A 10,288-nucleotide genomic window follows, 5' to 3' on the forward strand; every position below is an offset into this window, starting at 1 on the left:
GTGCCTACGTAGAACTCCCTGATACCTCCCTTCACTACTATCTTGGAGATTCCCTCCACCTGTGTCATGTGCTGCACACCAGTTTTCTTGTCCCTGTATAATTTATATAACACTTTAGAACTATCTCTTCCTATTTAAACCCGAATAATTCTTAAATGTCCCACATTCTAACATGGAGCTGAGTGACCCACTTTCTCACCCTAAAAGAAAATCAAAATATAGGAACTCACCATTTCCGGTTGTTTCCTGATTAGGTCAAATTAATTTCCTTGTTTTGATAATGTGCATCCTCCACTAGCTTCCCGAGTATATGTGTGTGTGAGAGCTAAATGTTTTGATATTTCTGTTCTTGAAAATACCTTCTTTCTATACTCACACTTAATTGTGGTTTGGGTAGAAAATTCTAGGTTGGAAATTATATGTTTGCCCCCCAAATTTTGAAGTCATTGTTCAGTTGTCTTCTACTTTCCATTATGGCTGTTGCAAAGTTTCATCCCATTTCAAATATTAATTCTTGAAACTTTTAATTTCTTTCTAGTAGCTATGTACCTCCACAATTCCAATATCCTATGATGCTGTGGCTTGATGTGGATTATTTTCAACTATCCTGCTGGCAACCTGATGAGTCCTTTTAATACAGAAACTCCTGTCTTACAGATCGGGAAATTTTTCTTAATTATTTCTTCGATGATTAACTCAGTTATGGGTTTTTTCCCCCTTTCTTTCTATTTCTGTTTTATTCTGTTTTGTTTATTCTGTATTATCCGTTATTTGGATGTTGCTTGTCCTAAATTTGTCCCTTATTATTTTTCTTTTATCCTCTTCTTCCATCTTATTTTCCTCATTAACTGGAGGAATTCTTCACCTTTATTTCCTAACTCCTTTGATTTCTTTCATTTGTGCTGTCACGTTTTTCATTTCCGAGAGCTCTGTTTTGTTCCCTGAATGTTCCTTTAATCCCATCTTGTTCTTGTTTCATGGGTGCAATATCTGTGCTTATTTCTGATTATTGTAACAATCATGTTTTATGTAAGTGTCCTTCCCTTATATAGTCTCTGCTCCCACTCACTGGTTTGTCTGTCTTGGTCTCTATCTTCCATATTACAACCTTTTTCTCAGATGTCCGGCAAACTTCGTTTGTCTGCTCATGTGTAAAAGTGAGTAAAAGAGCAAATTGGAAGTCCTAAGGATAGGGGTGGAGTTTGTCAACTTTGAGCTTCACTTAGATGGGTCTAGCTGGGCCATTAATGAGGGATCCTTGATGGCACTATCTCTAGATCTTTCCTCTTGGGCTGGTGCAATTTCCCAATTTCCTGACTGATGGGTAGAGGCTTAGTGCTCAGTGGTTCTTAGAAGTGAAAGGGGAAGACTGGGATGGGGGTGGGAGAAGTAGGAGTGTTGGGGGGGTCTCAGCATGCCACGTGTGTACATTCATTTCTTCTCCTTTCTTCAGCACAGTCACCTGAGGCTTGGTGTCCTCCAGTCTGGAGCCCCTCTGATTCTGCTCAGAGAAGAAACCTCCACATTTATTCTGCCAGGGATGGGGAGAGGCACTCACCTAGAGGCTTGCAGGGGCTGGGGGTGGTGGGGTGAGATCCAGGGCTCTAACTATTATTAATCAATGTTCTTTTTTTGGCCACTATGCCCCACCTCCCTCCCCAGTTTCTGCTCTGAGTCTTTTGAGGGTTCTGTGGTTTAGATCAGGATATTCTTGGCGTTTTCCATTTTAGGCTTAAGATTTAGGATTTTTGTATCTGCTAAGTAAATTAACAGTCATCCATCTGCTTTTTAGTTTCCAGAATTTATTGCTATTGTCTTCTTGCCTTTTCTCCCCATCCTTTTGGGCTTCTATCTTTAAAAAAATAATAATGATGATCCCTTTGCTATTGTTCTAGTGGAGTTGCAAGAAAGAGGGAAGTTATGTGGGTGTTAAATCCACCATTATTACCATCCTATGGCTTTTTCAAGCACGCCAATTGTCTGACTTAGTTTATAAAACTGACTACTTAACCCTTGTAAAGCTATCAATCAAACTCATAAACTCAGTGAATGTTAATTTTTACATGTCCCAATACTATTTATAAAGTAACTTCAACTTAAGATCATAAATTTAAATAATTCACTGAAGCATAAATGAGAAATTAGAATTACCAGACATGTGTTTATTCTAGCAGGCTAAATTATTTTTAAGTTTCGGAAATAACAAAATATTCACAGACTCCTTAATGCCAAAATAATAATGTCTATTTAGTTTTCTTTAAAAATTCTACTCTTAGTTATATATCTGAGGTTAAAAGATGCTAATTATAAAATCCCAAACAATTTTGGGATCATCTTCCCAAATATTTTTGGACTTGCCATCCATTCTTGCCGTGATTTGTGAGGTACAGGAGAGGGTCCTCATGAGGTGATGACTGGATTTTTGCCATAACACTGAGGGGACACTTAGATTCCCATGTGTCTATGGCAGGGGCCGTTTTCCCATTCTTTCATCTTTTCAGCAAATTTGCTACATCCTCTCAAGCTTCTGTATTGATTGAATTCTACATTTCTTAACTTTTAAAAGATTTTAATTGTTTTTATGTGTATCCCTGAAAACCTTTGACTTGGAGGGAATTCCACAATCTTTTCATCTTCTCCCAATTAGGGCTAAACTTCTTTTAGGAAATAAATGACCTCCAATTACCCTCTTGATCTCCTCATTGATTACAACTTCTAGGGTTATTCTGTGGACGTACTTAAAGGCAAAAACTGGAGGAGCTAAGGCAAAAACCAAGCTTTAATATAAAGCAAAGTGCCTGAGGAGATTTGACCTCTGTCGCATACTCTTTTCACACATAATCCCTGGGGGCTCTATTACCAAATGTAAAATGTGTTGGCTGGGCTGTGAATCCACTGGGGCTTCCCCTTGGGGGTATGTGGGAACACATGAAAGGAGGCAAATATGCCTAATTGTAGACCAAATGTGCTCTTAGAGCCAAAGAAGAAAAATGGAAACTAGTTCTCATGTCATCTTCATGTGAGCCTCAAAGGAGCTTGATGGAAAATAGCTATATGGACGGCCAAAGGTGGTCAGAAAAGAGCAAGGATGCCAAGACTGATTTTGAACACTAAGAATGTGCTAGTGATGTTTGCTGGAAGACTGAGGACCCAGGGGGACACTGACACCACATTTTCCATTCACTGGAAAAAAAAAAAAAGATCTGGCAAAACCAGCTTCAGTCTTTCTACTACAATTTATGGAGATGCTCAAAGTTATGACTGTGTAACTGTCAAACCCACAAGCATTTCCTCTGAGGACAACTGATTCCCAGTAACCGTGTTTGTGTCTACTTATGTCCACTTCTCATCTAACAACCCAGCAACGGCCTCAAAACCTTTAATATATATCTTCTCTAGATTGTGCTTTTTGCTTTCTCATAATTTTGGTTTATCCCAACTTCAGCTGGTTAATGATCCCTCTTGGTTTGTGAGGTGCATGCTTTCAGCCTTAGATCTTCTCTATTTCAAATTCCTGAGGGCAAAAATCTCACTGCCCCTGCTCTTTCCTATTGGAGTAGAGTTTCTAGCACCACACCACCTCATGGGCCCCTGGCCAGCCAATGTTTTACCTGCCCTTGGGTCAGATCCCCACTCCTGGTCCAATCAGCTGGAGAAGAGGAGGAAGCATTAATGCTCAGTTAAACATGGTAGGTACTAAGGTTGGGCAGTTTCTTTTGGAAAGAGATATGGATATGACAGAAACCATGATGGACATTTTTGGTACACCTGGCTTAAGAGACCTAGAAAGGACAAACTCATTTCCTTGCCCTCTCCCCTTTTCATCAAGAAGAGCATTCAAAAGACTAGGAAAAAAAAAAAAAGACTAGGAAATGGGATCTTTGGGAGCATCTCTAGATGAACCAGAAACAAAGCCTTCTTTATCTGCCTTTAATTTTAAGCAGGGATGAATAATGGGGGTTCAAGGTTTGTGAAGAGATACCTTTTGGATTTGAAAACACTTGCTTAATTAGAAATTTTGGCCAATGACCATCTTTGTACTTCTTGTTGCTACTCTTTTTGTTTTTTTAATTTTATTGAAGTATAGTTGATTTACAATGTTGTGTTATTTTTTTTTGTACAGCAGAGTGACTCAGTTATACATATATAGTCTTTTTGATATTCTTTTCCATTATAGTTTGTCACAGGATATTTTTTAATATGGAAAAATATTTGTAGCATATTGTTAAGGGAAAAGAGGAATTTACAATCCAAAATATACAATATAATTCTTATTTCACTTAAATATATGTGCAGATGTAATGAAATAGAACAAGTACCAAATAATTAATAGTAGTTATCTTTGGGTGATTATATTGTCAGCAGTCTTTTACATTCATCCCTAATACCATTTTATGTATTTCTTCAATAAAAAATTAATTGATTTTTGGATATAAAATAATACATATTATTATTTAATGCTCTAGAAAAATTTAGTGAACTCTTTTTAAAAACAATTTATTTGTAATATAGACTCACACCTAATTCATATCTATACCATTTCTTTTTCTTTTTTTTTAATTTTTCAAAAATGAAGTATAATTGATTTAAAATGTGTTAATTTCTGCTGTACAGCAAAGTGATTCAGTTATATATACATCTTTATATATATATATTCTTTTCCATTATGGTTTATCATATGATATTGAATATAGTTCTCTGTGCTATACAGTAGGACCTTGTTTATCCATTCTACTGATACATATAAAAGCTTACATCTGCTAACCCCAACCTCCCACTCCATTCCTCCCCCAACCTCTTCCCGCTTAGCAACCACCAGTCTGTTCTCTATGTCTGTGATTCTGTTTCTGTTTCATAGATAGGTTCATTTGTATCATATTTTAGATTCCACATATAAGTGATATCATATGGTATTTGTCTTTCTCTTTCTGACTGACTTCACTTAGTATGATAATCTCAACTTGCATCCATGTTGTTGCAAATGGCATTTTTTCTTTCTTTTTTATGGCAGAGTAGTATTCCACATGTACCACAGCTTCTTTATCCATTCATCTGTCAATGGACATTTAGGTTGTTTCCATGTCTTGACTATTGTGAATAGTGCTGCTATGAACATAGGGGTGCATGTATCTTTTTGAATTATAATTTTGTCTGGATATATGCTCAGGAGTGGGATTGCTGGATCATATGGTAGTCTTATTTTTAGTTTTCTGAGGAACCTCCATACTGTTTTCCACAATGGTTGCACCAACTTATATTCTCACCAACAGAGTAGGAGGGTTCCCTTTTCTCCACACCCTCTCCAGCATTTGTTATGTGTAGACCTTTTAGTGATGGCCATTCTGACTGCTGTGAGGTGGTACCTCATTGTAGTTTTGATTTGCATTTCTCTAATAATTAGCAATGTTGAGCATCTTTTCATGTGCCTGTTGGCCATCTGTGTATCATCTTTAGAGAAATGTCTATTTAGGTCTTCTGCCCCTTTTTGTTTTGTTATTGTGTTTGGTTGGTTTTTTTGTTTGTTTTTTGGTTATTAATCTATTTTTTTATTGGAGTATAGTTGCTTTACAATATTGTGTTAGTTTATACTGTACAGCAAAGTGAATCAGCTGTACATATACATATATCCCCTCTTTTTAGGATTTCCTTCTCATTTAGGTCACCACAGAGCATTGAGTAGAGTTCCCTGTGCTATACAGTAGGTTCTCATTAGTCATCTATTTTATAAATAGTATCAATAGTATATATATATGTCAATCCCAATCTCCCAATTCATCCCACCACCACCCTTTCCCCCTTAGTATCCATAAGTATGTTCTCTACATCTGTGTCTCTTTTTCTGCTTTGTAAATAAGATCGTTTATACCAATTTTTTCAGATTCTGCATATATGTTAGTATACGATATTTTTCTCTTTCTGACTTACTTCACTCTGTATGACAGTCTCTAGTTCCATCCACGTCTCTACAAATGACCCAATTTCATTCCTTTTTATGGCTGAGTAACATTGCATTGTATATATGTACCACAACTTCTTTATCCATTCCTCTGTTGATGGACATTTAAGTTGCTTCCATGTCCTGGCTATTGTAAATAGTGCTGCAATGAACATTGGGGTGCATGTGTCTTTTTGAATTATGGTTTTCGCTGGGTGTATGCCCAGTAGTGGGACTGCTGAGTCATATAGTAGTTCTATTTTTAGTTTTTTAGGGAACCTCCATACTGTTCTCCGTAGTCGCTGTATCAATTTACATGCCCACCAACAATGCATGAGGGTTCCCTTTTCTCCACACCCTCTCCAGCATTTATTGTTTGTAAATTTTTTGATGATAGCCATTCTGACTGGTGTGAGGTGATACCTCATTATAGTTTTAATTTGCATTTCTCTAATAATTAGTGATGTTGAGCATCTTTTCATGTGTTTGTTGGCCTTCTGTATGTCTTCTTTGGAGAAATGTCTATTTAGGTGTTCCACCCATTTTTTGATTGGGTTGTTTGTTTTTTTTGATATTGAGCTGCATGAGCTGTTTGTATATTTTGGAGATTAATCCTTTGTCAGTTGCTTTGTTTACAAATATTTTCTCCCATTCTGAGGGTTGTCTTTTCAACTTGTTTATGGTTTCCTTTGCTTTACAAAAGCTTTTAAGTTTTATGAGGTCCCATTTATTTTTGTTTTTATTCTCGTTACTCTAGGAGGTGGGTCAAAAAGGTCTTGCTGTGATTTATCTCAGAGAGTGTTCTTCCTATGTTTTCCTCTAAGAGTTTTATAGTATCCAGCCTTACATTTAGGTCTTTAATCCATTTTGAGTTTACTTTTGTGTATAGCTTTAGGGAGTGTTCTAATTTCATTCTTTTACATGTAACTGTCTAGTTTTCCCAGCACCACTTATTGAAGAGGCTGTCTTTTCTCCATTGTATATTCTGGCCCCTTTGTCATAGATTAGGTGGCCAGTCATAGAATATTGAATATAGTTCCCTGTGCTATACAGTAGGACCTTGTTGTTTATCCATTCTGTATATAATAATTTGTCTCTGCTAATCCCAAATGCCCATTCCTTCCCTTTCCTACCCCCCGCCTTGGCAACCACAAGTCTGTTCTATATATCTGTGAATCTGTTTTTGTTTTGTAGGTATGTTGATTTTTATCTCATTTTAGATTCCACATATAAGTATATAATATGGTATTTGTCTTTCTCTTTCTGACTTACTTCACTTAGTATGATAATCTCTAGGTCCATCCTGCAAATGACATTATTTCATTCTTTTTCATGGCTGAGTAATATTCCATTGTATATATTTATATATACCATATCTTCTTTATCCATTCCTCTGTCAATGGACATTTAGATTGTTTCCATGTCTTGGCTATTGTGAATAGTGCTTCTATGAACATAGGGGTGCATGTATCTTTTCGAATTGTAGTTTTGTCTGGGTATATGCCCGGAAGTGGGATTGCTGGATCATATGGCAACTCTATTTTTAGTTTTTTGAGGAACCCTCATACTGTTTTCCACAGTGGCTTCACCAATTTACATTCTCACCAACAGTATAAGAGAGTTCCCTTTTCTCTACACCCTCTCCAGCATTTGTTATTTGTAGACTTTTTTTTTTTTTTTTTTTTTTTTTTTTTTTTTTTTTTACTTTTTATTTTATATTGGAGTATAGCCGATTAACAATGTTGTGATAGTTTCAGATGCACAGCAAAGGGACTCGGCTATACATATGCATGTACCCATTCTCCCCCAAACTCCCCTCACTATACAGACTGAATTTCAAGGTAAACCAATAGCTGATAGGGGAAAGTTTTTTTTTTTTACTTTTTATTTTATATTGGAGTATAGCCGATTAACAATGTTGTGATAGTTTCAGATGCACAGCAAAGGGACTCGGCTATACATATGCATGTACCCATTCTCCCCCAAACTCCCCTCCCATCCAGGCTGCCACATAACATTGAGCAGAGTCCCCTGTGCTATATAGTAGGTCCACTGGTTATCCATTTTTTTTTAAGTTTATTTATTTATTTTTTAATTAGTTTCTGCTTTATAACAAAGTGAATCAGTCATACATATACATCTGTTCCCACATCCCTTCCCTCATGCATCTCCCTCCCTCCCACCCTCCCCATCCCACCCCTCCAGGCGGTCACAAAGCACCGAGCTGATCTCCCTGTGCTCTGCGGCTGCTTCCCACTATCTATCTACCTTACGTTTGGTAGTGTATACACGTCCATGCCTCTCTTTCGCCTTGTCACAGCCCACCCTTCCCCCTCCCCATATCCTCAAGTCCATTCTCAAGTAGGTCTGCGTCTTCATTCCCGTTTTGCCCCTAGGTTCTTCATGACATTTTTTTTTTAATTCCGTATATATGTGTTAGCATACGGTATTTGTCTTTCTCTTTCTGACTAACTTCACTCTGTATGACAGACTCTAGGTCTATCCACCTCATTACAAATAGCTCAGTTTCGTTTCTTTTTATGGCTGAGTAATATTCCATTGTATATATGTGCCACATCTTCTTTATCCATTCATCCAATGATGGACACTTAGGTTGTTTCCAGCTCCGGGCTATTGTGAATAGAGCTGCAATGAACATTTTGGTACATGTCTCTTTTTGAATTATGGTTTTCTCAGGGTATATGCCCAGTAGTGGGATTGCTGGGTCATATGGTAGTTCTATTTGTAGTTTTTTAAGGAACCTCCATACCGTTCTCCATAGTGGCTGTACCAATTCACATTCCCACCAGCAGTGCAAGAGTGTTCCCTTTTCTCCACACCCTCTCCAGCATTTATTGTTTCTAGATTTCTCTTTTTTTTTTTTTTAATTAGTTTCTGCTTTATAACAAAGTGAATCAGTCATACATATACATCTGTTCCCACATCCCTTCCCTCATGCATCTCCCTCCCTCCCACCCTCCCCATCCCACCCCTCCAGGTGGTCACAAAGCACCGAGCTGATCTCCCTGTGCTCTGCGGCTGCTTCCCACTATCTATCTACCTTACGTTTGGTAGTGTATATATGTCCATGCCTCTCTTTCGCTTTGTCACAGCTTACCCTTCCCCCTCCCCATATCCTCAAGTCCATTCTCAAGTAGGTCTGTGTCTTTATTCTCGTTTTGCCCCTAGGTTCTTCATGACATTTTTTTTTTAAATTCCGTATATATGTGTTAGCATACGGTATTTGTCTTTCTCTTTCTGACTAACTTCACTCTGTATGACAGACTCTAGGTCTATCCACCTCATTACAAATAGCTCAGTTTCGTTTCTTTTTATGGCTGAGTAATATTCCATTGTATATATGTGCCACATCTTCTTTATCCATTCATCCGATGATGGACACTTAGGTTGTTTCCAGCTCCGGGCTATTGTGAATAGAGCTGCAATGAACATTTTGGTACATGTCTCTTTTGGAATTATGGTTTTCTCAGGGTATATGCCCAGTAGTGGGATTGCTGGGTCATATGGTAGTTCTATTTGTAGTTTTTTAAGGAACCTCCATACCGTTCTCCATAGTGGCTGTACCAATTCACATTCCCACCAGCAGTGCAAGAGTGTTCCCTTTTCTCCACACCCTCTCCAGCATTTATTGTTTCTAGATTCCTTGATGATGGCCATTCTGACTGGTGTGAGATGATATCTCATTGTAGTTTTGATTTGCATTTCTCTAATGATTAATGATGTTGAGCATTCTTTCATGTGTTTGTTGGCAGTCTGTATATCTTCTTTGGAGAAATGCCTATTTAAGTCTTCTGCCCATTTTTGGATTGGGTTGTCTGTTTTTTTGCTATTGAGCTGCATGAGCTGTTTATAAATTTTGGAGATTAATCCTTTGTCAGTTGCTTCATTTGCAAATATTTTCTCCCATTCTGAGGGTTGTCTTTTGGTCTTCTTTATGGTTTCCTTTGCTGTGCAAAAGCTTTGAAGTTTCATTAGGTCCCATTTGTTTATCTTTGTTTTTATTTCCATTTCTCTAGGAGGTGGGTCCAAAAGGATCTTGCTGTGATTTATGTCATAGAGTGTTCTACCTATGTTTTCCTCTAAGAGTTTGATAGTTTCTGGCCTTACATTTAAGTCTTTAATCCATTTTGAGCTTATTTTTGTGTATGGTGCTAGGGAATGATCTAATCTCAAACTTTTACATGTCCCTGTCCAGTTTTCCCAGCACCACTTATTGAAGAGGCTGTCCTTTCTCCACTGTACATTCCTGCCTCCTTTATCAAAGATAAGTTGGCCATATGTGCGTGGGTTTATCTCTGGGCTTTCTATCCTGATCCACTGATCTATCTTTCT

The sequence above is a fragment of the Mesoplodon bidens genome (genome assembly GCF_964165515.1).
Source record: "Mesoplodon bidens genome assembly, chromosome: 6".
NCBI classification, from domain to species: Eukaryota; Metazoa; Chordata; class Mammalia; order Artiodactyla; family Ziphiidae; genus Mesoplodon; species Mesoplodon bidens.